General features: G+C 44.2%; 2 non-coding genes across 2 annotated transcripts; one reads left to right on the forward strand and one right to left on the reverse strand.

Annotated features, from left to right (window-relative positions):
• The first annotated feature begins 254 nt into the window (after positions 1 to 254).
• Positions 255 to 361, forward strand: LOC120253799. Its single transcript, XR_005534430.1, has one exon. It is a non-coding gene; the product is annotated as a small nucleolar RNA R71 (small nucleolar RNA).
• Positions 362 to 4,984: 4,623 nt separating this feature from the next.
• Positions 4,985 to 5,091, reverse strand: LOC120253798. Its single transcript, XR_005534429.1, has one exon. It is a non-coding gene; the product is annotated as a small nucleolar RNA R71 (small nucleolar RNA).
• Between the last annotated feature and the right edge of the window lie 4,709 nt (positions 5,092 to 9,800).

Raw genomic sequence — 9,800 nt, forward strand, 5'->3', positions numbered from 1 at the left:
GAACATCTAACTCCTTACTCAATGATTCCACTTGAGCCGCCAATGAAGTTACTGCATCTATCTCATGAAGCCCGGCCACTATCTTATTCTCCCTAGCATTCCATTGGTAGCTATTTAACCCAGTTTCTTTAATTAGTTAACGGGCCTCACCGAGGGTCTTGCTACCTAAGGTACCTCCTGCTACCTCATCCAAGAGTTGCCTTGTGCTCGGATTCAACCTGCTATAAAAGGTATAAATACTCATCCACTCTAGGAATCTGTGTTGTGGGCACTTTCATAGGAGCTCCTTGAACCTTTCCCACGTCTCAAATGGAGACTCCAATTCTGACTGTACAAAGGACAAGATCTCATTCCTAAGCTTTGTAGATTTTCCGGGAGGAAAATAACGGGCAAGAAAATCTTCTACCATCTCCTCCCATGTGGTAATTGATGCTTTAGGAAATGAGTGTAGCCATTGCTTCGCTCTCGCCTTTAAGGAAAATGGGAAGGCTCTCAACTTGATGGCATCATCCATCACACCTTTTATCTTGAGCATATCACAGACCTCGAGAAAGTTCTCTATATAACTGTTTGGATCCTCATCGGCCAAACCATTGAACTGTGTGGATTGCTGCAACATATGGATGAATGCCGGCTTCAACTCGAAGTTCTGAGCTGTAATCGGGTGACACACAATACTCGATTTTGTCGCTAATACAGACGGTCTGGCAGAATTTGACAATGTCCTCTGCTGCTCATTTTGTTTCGCCATATTATCCAATCCTTCAACTTGCAAATCAGCTAGATTAGACTATTGCTCCACAGGTTCTTTCCCTTTTCTTCTATGTGTACGTTCGAGCTCGGGATTTCCTTCAAGCAATACTGAGGGGTTCCCTCGGGTCATGAACCTGGAGCTGCACAAAAAGAAAGAAAACAAATAAGAATGATTGTAGAAAAGAAGATGTGAAATAGAATGAATAAATGAATAGCTAAGAAAACAAAGTGCAAAGTATCTCTAAATGCCTATTCCCCGGCAATTAAGCCAAAAACTAGACAACGCCCTTGCGTATGCCCCGCAAGTGCACGGGTTTATCGAGTAATAAAATCCCAGGTGAGTGTTTATCGTATCCACAGGGAATAGAGAGTAAAAATACTTAAGATGTTTCTTATCTAAGTGAAATATGAATAGTGATTTGTGTGGTAAGATGTAATACAAACAAAAGTAAAAGAGGCAAAAGAGAGAGCACAAGTAAAGGGAAGGTAAGGCAATTGATATAAATGGAGTACTCGGATATTGATCCACCTAGGACAATTGTTTCAAGTGCAAAAACCCTTTATTATGCTTCCTAACTAATGCATTAATGAGTCGTGGAGATCCTTTAATACCTAGTCCCAAATCTAAGGTCAACCATGCCTAACCCTATACATGTCCCGGAGGAGAAATTGAACAATCTCTCAACCTCACACTCATATAGAATTGCAATGAGTTCTAGGGATTCCAAGTGATAAATCCTCTTCCTGTATGTAGACCTAACCCTTTGGTCCAGGCGAAAGGTCCGTAGCCACAATTAAGCCCTAGATGCTAAAATCACTTCAACGCTTCACTCCATTGCACTCGCAACTAAGCCTCAGTGGAAGGTCATCCCTTAGCCCATTCACTCTATTATGACCGCAAAGAACTCAAGGAATTAGAGGTAGAATAAATCACATGGGAGGGGAAAGGGGACGCTCCGCTACCTCACGACTCACACTCTCAACTCTCTCCAATCTAGCTTTGTCTAACTCTTGTGGTGTCTCACTCACTCACAAGGGTTACCAATAAGAACCCTTAACCCTAGTATCAATCTAAGGAAGTATTCATACAATCAATGCATTAAAGATTGGAACTCAATAAAAACATCAATTAATGAAAGCAAAATAACAAGGTTTAATGAAATGAATACATCCTAGGGTTCAAAATACAAGTACCTACTAGGGTGTTTAGCTCTCCATGGAGCTAAGTATAATTAATGAAATTGAATGTAAAAGTAATGAATCCATAGAAAACCCACTCGATAGTCGTGACGATGGTCTTGTGGAGAGTCCTCTACTCATCCAAAGGTCCCTTTGTCCAGCCTATTATACACCTCGCCAGATCAGTGTTGACGAAATCTCTCCCACTAACCTTCTTCCAAATGGAGCACGATGTCGGAGCCATAGAACCTCTCCCAATCCCTAGCCAATACCTCTCAATACCCTAGCAGTAGCCCTCTCTCAAGTTGGGGAAAAGATGGAGAAAAAAATTCTAAAATAGGGCCTGAAATCGGCCTTAAATAGGGCTGGAATCAGGAATCCACACGCCCATGTGAATATTTCACACAGCCCGCGTGAAATTAACGCACGGGCTTGTGGAATTTCTATACGCCCATATTGTTTCTCTGCATTACTCCTTCTTTGGCGAGCCATGAACAGTATGATAAGTGCTTGTGCGATATGAAGGCGAAGCGTTCATTCCTTATGTTGAGCATTACTTTTCTCAGGTTTTTACATTAATATGTGTGTTTTTATGTTACTTTTACGCAGGTAGGGCTGTGAGGCCGAGTATGAAGAAAATAGGCCAATGTGGATAATAATGCACTTATTTTGAAGGAGATCTTCTTAAAGTTCAAACACGAAGACATAGGACAGCTGTGAGATGCTAGAGTGTGTGCCAACCTCCTCGTATTCGAGTGAGCACATCCATTTGAAGGGGCACAAAGGCAGTCACACTCGAGCATTCCGACCAATGCATATAAGAACAAGAGCTCCACTAACATGTATATCATTGAAGAAGCAAGTGATTCAAGACGTGAACGTGTGCCCGTTTGCGTTACCCCGATGAAAGTATGGAATTGGGAAGTTATTCAGGTCGAAGACTGTAGCAGAGCACTGTAGTAACACTGTAGCAATTACTATAACAGTACTGTTCATAGCTGGCCGAGAAATCAGAGATACAGAGAATCCACACGGGCGTGTGAAAATTATCCATGCCCGTGTGGAAATTCTGCACGGGCGCGTGTAGCGTCCATGCCCGTGGAGTTGCCTGTTTACAGCACTATTTAAAGCCGATTCAACCCCGATTTTGGTATTCTTTTCTCCATCTTTTACCCAACTTAAGAGAGGGCTTCGGCTAGGGGTTTGAGGGGTATTGGCCAAGGTTTTTGAGAAGTTCTATGACTCCGACATCGTCATTCCTGAGGAAGAAGGTTGGTAGGGGAGCTTTCGTCGAGGCGTATCCTATACCGAACGAGGGAATCCTTGGACGATGAGTAGAGGACTCTCCGCAAGACCATCGACACGACCATCGAGGGGGTTTCTTTATGGATTCATTGCTTTTACATTCGATTTCTTTGATTGTACTTAGCTCCATGGAGTGCTAAACCCCTAGTGGGTACTTGGGTGATTGTGAACCCTAGGATGTATTCGTTTCTTTGAACTTCTTTATTATGCTTTCAATAAATTGATGTTTATTGTGAGTTCCAACCTTGAATGCTTGATTGTATGAACATTTACCCTAGAGTGACACTAGGGTTGAGAGTTCTTGTTGGTAACCTTGTGAGTGAGTGACACACCACGAGTGTTAGACAATGCTAGGTTGGAGAGGGTTGAGAGGGTGAGTCGAGAGTGCAGGGAGCATCCCCTTTCCCTCCGACGTGATAGATTCTACCTCCATTCTTTGAGTTCTTTGCGTCCCATAATAGAGTGAATGGTCTAAGGGATGAACCTCCGGGCGGGCCTAGTTGCTTGCGTGCAATGGAGTGAAGCATTGAGGGATCTTAGTATCTAGGGCTTAATTGTGGCTAGGGGACCTTCCACTGGACCAAAGAGTTAGGTCTATAATTAGGAAGCGATTTATCACTTGGAATCCCTAGAGCACATTGCAACTTTATTCGAGTGCGAGGTTGAGAGGTTATTTAATCTCTTCTCCGGGACATGAATAGAGTTAGGCATAGTTGACCTTAGATTTGGGACTATGTATGTAAGGATCTCCACGACTCACCATTGCATTTATTAAGAAGCATAATAGAGAGTTCTTGCACTTGAAACAATTTTTCCTAGGTGAAGCATCATCCGAGTACCCCATCTTTATCGATTGCCTTGCCTCCTCCTTACTTTTGCTCTCTTACTTGTTGCTTTTAATTGTTGAGAATTGAATCATTATCATACTTATCATTGTTGATACTCCACATAGCTAAGAATTGAATTAAGTGTCTTTACTCCCTACTCCCTATGGATTCGACCCCGCTCACCCGGGATTATTACTTCAACAAACCCGTGCACTTACGGGATATACGCAAGGGGACCTTGTCAAGTTTTTGGCGCCGTTGCTGCGGAGCTAGGCGTTTAGAGATACTTTGCACTTTGTTTTCTTATCTATTTTACCACACACTCTAATTCATATCTTCCTATTCTATCATCATTCTGATTTTCTTTTTCTTTATTTTTGGTGCAGCTCCAGGTTATATCCCGAGGGAATCCATCAATATTGATTGAAGGAGACCCTGAGCTTGAACGTATCCTTAGAAGAAAAGGGAAAGAACCTCTGCAAGAATAGCATAATCCAGCTGATTTGGAAGTAGAAGGATATGAAAATATGGCAGAACAAAATGAGCAACAACGAACACTATCCGATTATGCCAGACCTTCATTGTTGGGGACATAATCGAGTATTGTGCGTCCCCCAATTATAGCTCAGAACTTCGAGCTAAAGCCGGCATTCATCCATATGCTGCAGCAGTCCGCACAATTCAATAGTTTGGCCGATGAGGATCCCAAAGCAGGTCACATAGAGAGCTTCCTCGAGGTGTGAGACATGTTGAAGATAAATGGTGTGACGGATGATGCCATCAAGTTGAGAGCCTTCCCATTTTCCTTAAAGGGGAAAGCAAAGCAGTGGCTACACTCATTACTTAGAGCATCAATCAGTACATGGGAGGAGATGATAGAAGCTTTTCTAGCCCGTTATTTCCCTCTCGGAAAATCAGCAAAGCTTAGGAATGAGATCTCATCCTTTGTGCAGTTGGAATTGGAGTCTCTATTTGAGACAAGGGAAAGGTTCAAGGAACTCCTACGCAAGTGTCTGCAACATGGATTCCCGGAGTGGATGATTGTTCAAACCTTCTACAATGGTTTGAACCCGAGTACAAGGCAACTCTTGGATGCGGCGACAGAAGGTACCTTAGGCAGCAAGACCCCCGATGAGGCTCGTCAATTGATTGAGGAAATGGGGTTAAATAGCTACCAGTGGAACACTAGGGAGAAGAAAAAGGTGGCCGGTCTCCATGAAATTGATGCGGTAACTTCATTGGCGGCCCAAGTGGAGAGTTTGAGTAAGAAGCTAGATCTTATAACTTCGAATAGAGTTGCGGCCATGACCAATTGCACCAGTTGTGGTGGAGGACATGCTCCCTCCGATTGTCCAATCGTCATTGGTGATGTTTCTTCAATTGAGAATGTTGACTTTGTAGGTAATGGAATGAGACCTCAAGGGAATTCATACAGCAACACCTACAATTCAGGTTGGAAGAATCATCCCAACTTTTCATGGAGTAATCAAGGACCACAGAAGACCATGGGGCCATCGGGTTTCCAACAACAACAACAACAAACCCCTCAAGTGGAAAACAGAATTTCAGGCTTGGAAACCCGAATGACAGATTTGGAGAAGCACTTGGCTAGATTTGTTCAATAGGCAAATACAAGGTTTGAATCAGTCGAGGCTACACTTCGCAATCACACCGCCATCTTGCACAATCTTGAAAATCAAGTGGGGCAAATTGCGAAGTCTCTCTCCGAAAGGACACATGGAAGTTTACCAAGCAACACGGAAACCAACCCTAGAGAACATGTGAAGGCGATCACTTTGAGAAGTGGTCATGAGGTTGAAGGGAGGCTTCTGAGTGAGAAGCCGAAAGAACACGCACCCGAGGTTGTAGAGGTTGAGGAGGGAGCAAACAAAGAGAAAGAGGTGGCAACCCCACCTTTAAAGCCAAGAATCCCTTATCCCTCTAGATTGAAGAATGGCTAAGGGGATGAACAGTATAAGAAGTTCCCGAGGTTTGTTCAAGCAACTCCACATCAACATTCCTTTTTGTTGAGGCATTGGCTCAAATGCCTAAGTATGTGAAGTTCCCCGAAAAGACCTATTGACCAACAAGAGGAAATTAGAGGAGAGTGCTTCGGGTGGTGCTTGATGCTTCATGCTCGCGGTGTTGCAAAAAGAACATGCCGAACAAGAAGAAAGACCCGGGTAGCTTCATCATTCCGTGTAACATCGGCAACTTAGGTGAGGAAATGGCATTGGCAGATTCAGGGGCGAGCATCAACGTCATGCCATATACTTTCTTCCAAAAGCTAGGCTTGGGTGAGCCTAGGCCTACTCGGATGACTTTACAATTGGCGGACTGAATGGTGCGACATCCGAGAGGCATCATTGAGAACGTGCTTGTCAAGGTGGACAAGTACATTTTTCCAGTTGACTTCGTAGTGCTAGATGTCGATGAGGATGCAGATGTATCTTTGATACTTGGGAGACCGTTCTTGCGGACTTCCAAAGCATTGATTGACATGGACGGAGGGGAGCTCACTTTGAGAATTGGAGATGATAAGCTCACATACCACCTTGCTGAAGCCATGCGGCATTCTCTTGATTTTGATGATACTCTATACTTTCTAGACACTCATCGATGAAATTGTTGATGAATATATGCGAGGAAATGTTCAACCCGGATCCGTATGAAGGATTGTTCGACCAAGAGGAGAGCAATGAAGAAGTAATGATGCTTGGTTCGACTGAAGAAGTAACATTTACCCCGGGGATCTTGAAGAAGGTGCTCCGAAAAATGAAGAGGGCTCGAAGACGCCACCGAAAATGCTCCAAGATTGTTGGAGACGTACATGAGCCAAGGAAGTTGGACGAACCATTGCTAGGTGGTCCGAAGGCCGAGAGTACACCCTCTATCCTCAAGAGACTTTGCTCATCATGCTTCCAAGCCATGGGTAAGAGGGCAACCTTCATTCATGGACCCCCGTGAGGTAAGAAAGATACGTCAAGCTTAGTGACATTAAACAAGCGCTTCTTGGGAGGAAACCCAAGTGTTTACTATTTTTCTATCTTCTTAGTTTAATTTATTTGCATGAATAAATTGTTAAGTGTTGGTGTCTCGATTTTTAAGTGCTTGTGCTATGATTTTGTTGTGGGATTTTTAAAAGTACTCATTGTGTGTTTTGTTGAGAGTTGGCGAAGTTTGGTCGTTTGAGTTCTATTTAGTGTTTTTATTTGGTAAATTTTGCATAATATAGAAGGCTCTGAGTGTATAAACATGTTCAGAATAGTTCTGCAGAGCCTACAGGTTTTTCTAAGTCATCCAGAGAAAACACACGGGCGTGTGGAATTTCCACACGCCCGTGGGTGTATACTGCGAGCTCATCCAGAGAAGGCACAGGGCGTGTGGCTGCCCCTATGAACAACCATTCGCATGTCGCACGCCCGTGGGTAATTTTCGCACGGGCGTGTGAATTCCTGCAGAGTTGGGTGGATTTTTCCGAGAGCACACAGGGGCGTGGACTCGCCCCTGTGGGAAACCTTGTGACCCACGCACGGGCATGGGTAATTTCCGCACGCCCGTGTGAGGCTCTACAGAGGAGTTCTCTTCATCCCGAGAAGACACAGGGGCGTGCGGCTGCCCCTTTGAGTTGGGCATGTGTAAGTCCACGCCTGTGCGGAATTTCCGCACGGGCGTGTATACATATTTTTCTCGGATATCCAGCAAGGCCACAGGGGCATGCATCCACCCTTGTGAACCCTTCGTTTGAAGGCGCACGGGTGTGGACGACTCCCGCACGCCAGTGTGGAGTTCCAGGATTTAAAGAACCATCTGCTCTCCCAATACAAGACTCACACCCTTCCCCTCAAATAAACCTAAGCTACCCAAAGAGCATTTTTCTAATAGTCTTATCACCTGTTACTATCGTCTTCGAGCTAATTGATGTATTTTGTGGATTGTAAGGGTGTTTAAGTGCAGCTCATCGGTAAGCCTTGATTTTCGCTCTTTTTCGATTTCGTTTAAATCTAACTGGTTACTTGCGATTGAAATGGTCAAAACACATCGTTTTCTTGCTAAACTAGTTATGATTTGTTTTTCAGACGATATGGAAGTGAGATAGAGAGGTGGCATGGAGATTGGCTACAAGGACCGTGCGGCTTTCACTGCCCGTGGAAGCACACGGTCGTGCGGAATTTCCGCACGGCCGTGTGTTCTTATTTTTCTGCCGCTTGAATGAAACTGATTGATTTTCCTTTTCTAATACATATAGGTATGGCTACCAAATTGAAGAAAGCAGTTGCTAAGCGGCCTCGAAAGCCTACCGCTGAGACAGAAGTTATGGAATTCACACTCCCTGCGCATCAAGCTCGGTTTGAGCGGTTAGAGAAGCTTAAGTTTGGTCAAACGCGAATTCCGGATGTTGGGTTACCTAGGAAGGTGCAATTAGCGGATGATATGCCTGACGAGGTCGAGAAATTATTACTGGTCAATAATTGGCACAAGTTACTAAATATTCATAACCCTGCTATCTGCACACTCACTTTGGAGGTACTTGCTTCGTTTGAGTTCGACCGCTCTTATGCTCATTTTGATAGTGTCGACGCGATTCAGTTCAGAGCTTTTGGGCAGCATCACAGTATGAGTGTCACATAGTTTTCCATTAGACTTGGTCTATATGATGAAGAGTATATTGAAACTGAGGAGTATGAGAATCTCCCAATTGACATGATGGGTTTATCTCCCATTGAGGCGTATTCATTATTATGTGGAAAAGGGTGTTATGAACTAGGAGTGTCTAAGGCCTCATGTTTATCTCGACCCAGTTACAGATATCTTCACGCCATCATAAGCAGGTCAGTGAGTAGTCGCGGTGATAGCACGGGAGTCATCAACAAGCAAGAGCTTCTGTAATTGTACTCCATGGTTCGGAATGAACCGGTCCATCTGGGACACATTTTAGCGGAGTATTTGAAGCATCAAGAACAATATCCTCGATTGGGTGTCATCTTCTCGGGTCCATATATTACAAGACTCATTGTGGGGATGGGTTTGCGAGATAAAATCAGCGGAACCGAGAAAGCGATAATACCAGCTCCACTCGGGTTGGAGACAATAAGGCTCATGGGGTTGATCCGAAAATATTCAAATGTTGTTTATGTGCTAAACATACAATTTGAAGATGAAGCTGGGGCATCTCAGTCCGCTCCCGAGCCCCAACCAGTGCCGATGGAGACTGAGACACCTCCAGCGGCAGAGGAACCACCCCCCGTGCGTATATTTCCAACATCTCGAGCTCATGATCATTTTGAGAGACTAGAAAGCGCCTTGGGAGTGATATGGATAAAGGTGGCTGAGGCTCGAGCTGAGGTTGCCGAGATTAGGGCTACGCATGCCACTCAGTACACAGAGTTCATGGCACATTTTGACATATTACAGCAGATCCTAGAGCGAGACATTGCCTCATCATTTGTCCTGCAGCCGAGGACTCTTCAAGCCCCCGCTTTCTCAAGACCTCCATCCTCGACCCTCAAAGACCGGATGACCCACTATATGCTTCCACTTCAAGACAGAGCAGCAGTGGGAGCCCCGAGAGCGACTCCGATACTTGACCTTTCTTTTACTTTCATGCATTTTTACTTTATTTTATTTTTCTTATTTTTAGATTTGTTCACTCGTGAAAAGGATTTTTTTCCTTCCGAGTTTATGTTATAGTTGCATTTATCGAGTTGTATTCATTGCTTCATCTTTTTTATACAC

This window comes from Dioscorea cayenensis, unplaced genomic scaffold (assembly GCF_009730915.1).
Source record: "Dioscorea cayenensis subsp. rotundata cultivar TDr96_F1 unplaced genomic scaffold, TDr96_F1_v2_PseudoChromosome.rev07_lg8_w22 25.fasta BLBR01000210.1, whole genome shotgun sequence".
In the NCBI taxonomy this organism is placed as follows: Eukaryota; Viridiplantae; Streptophyta; class Magnoliopsida; order Dioscoreales; family Dioscoreaceae; genus Dioscorea; species Dioscorea cayenensis.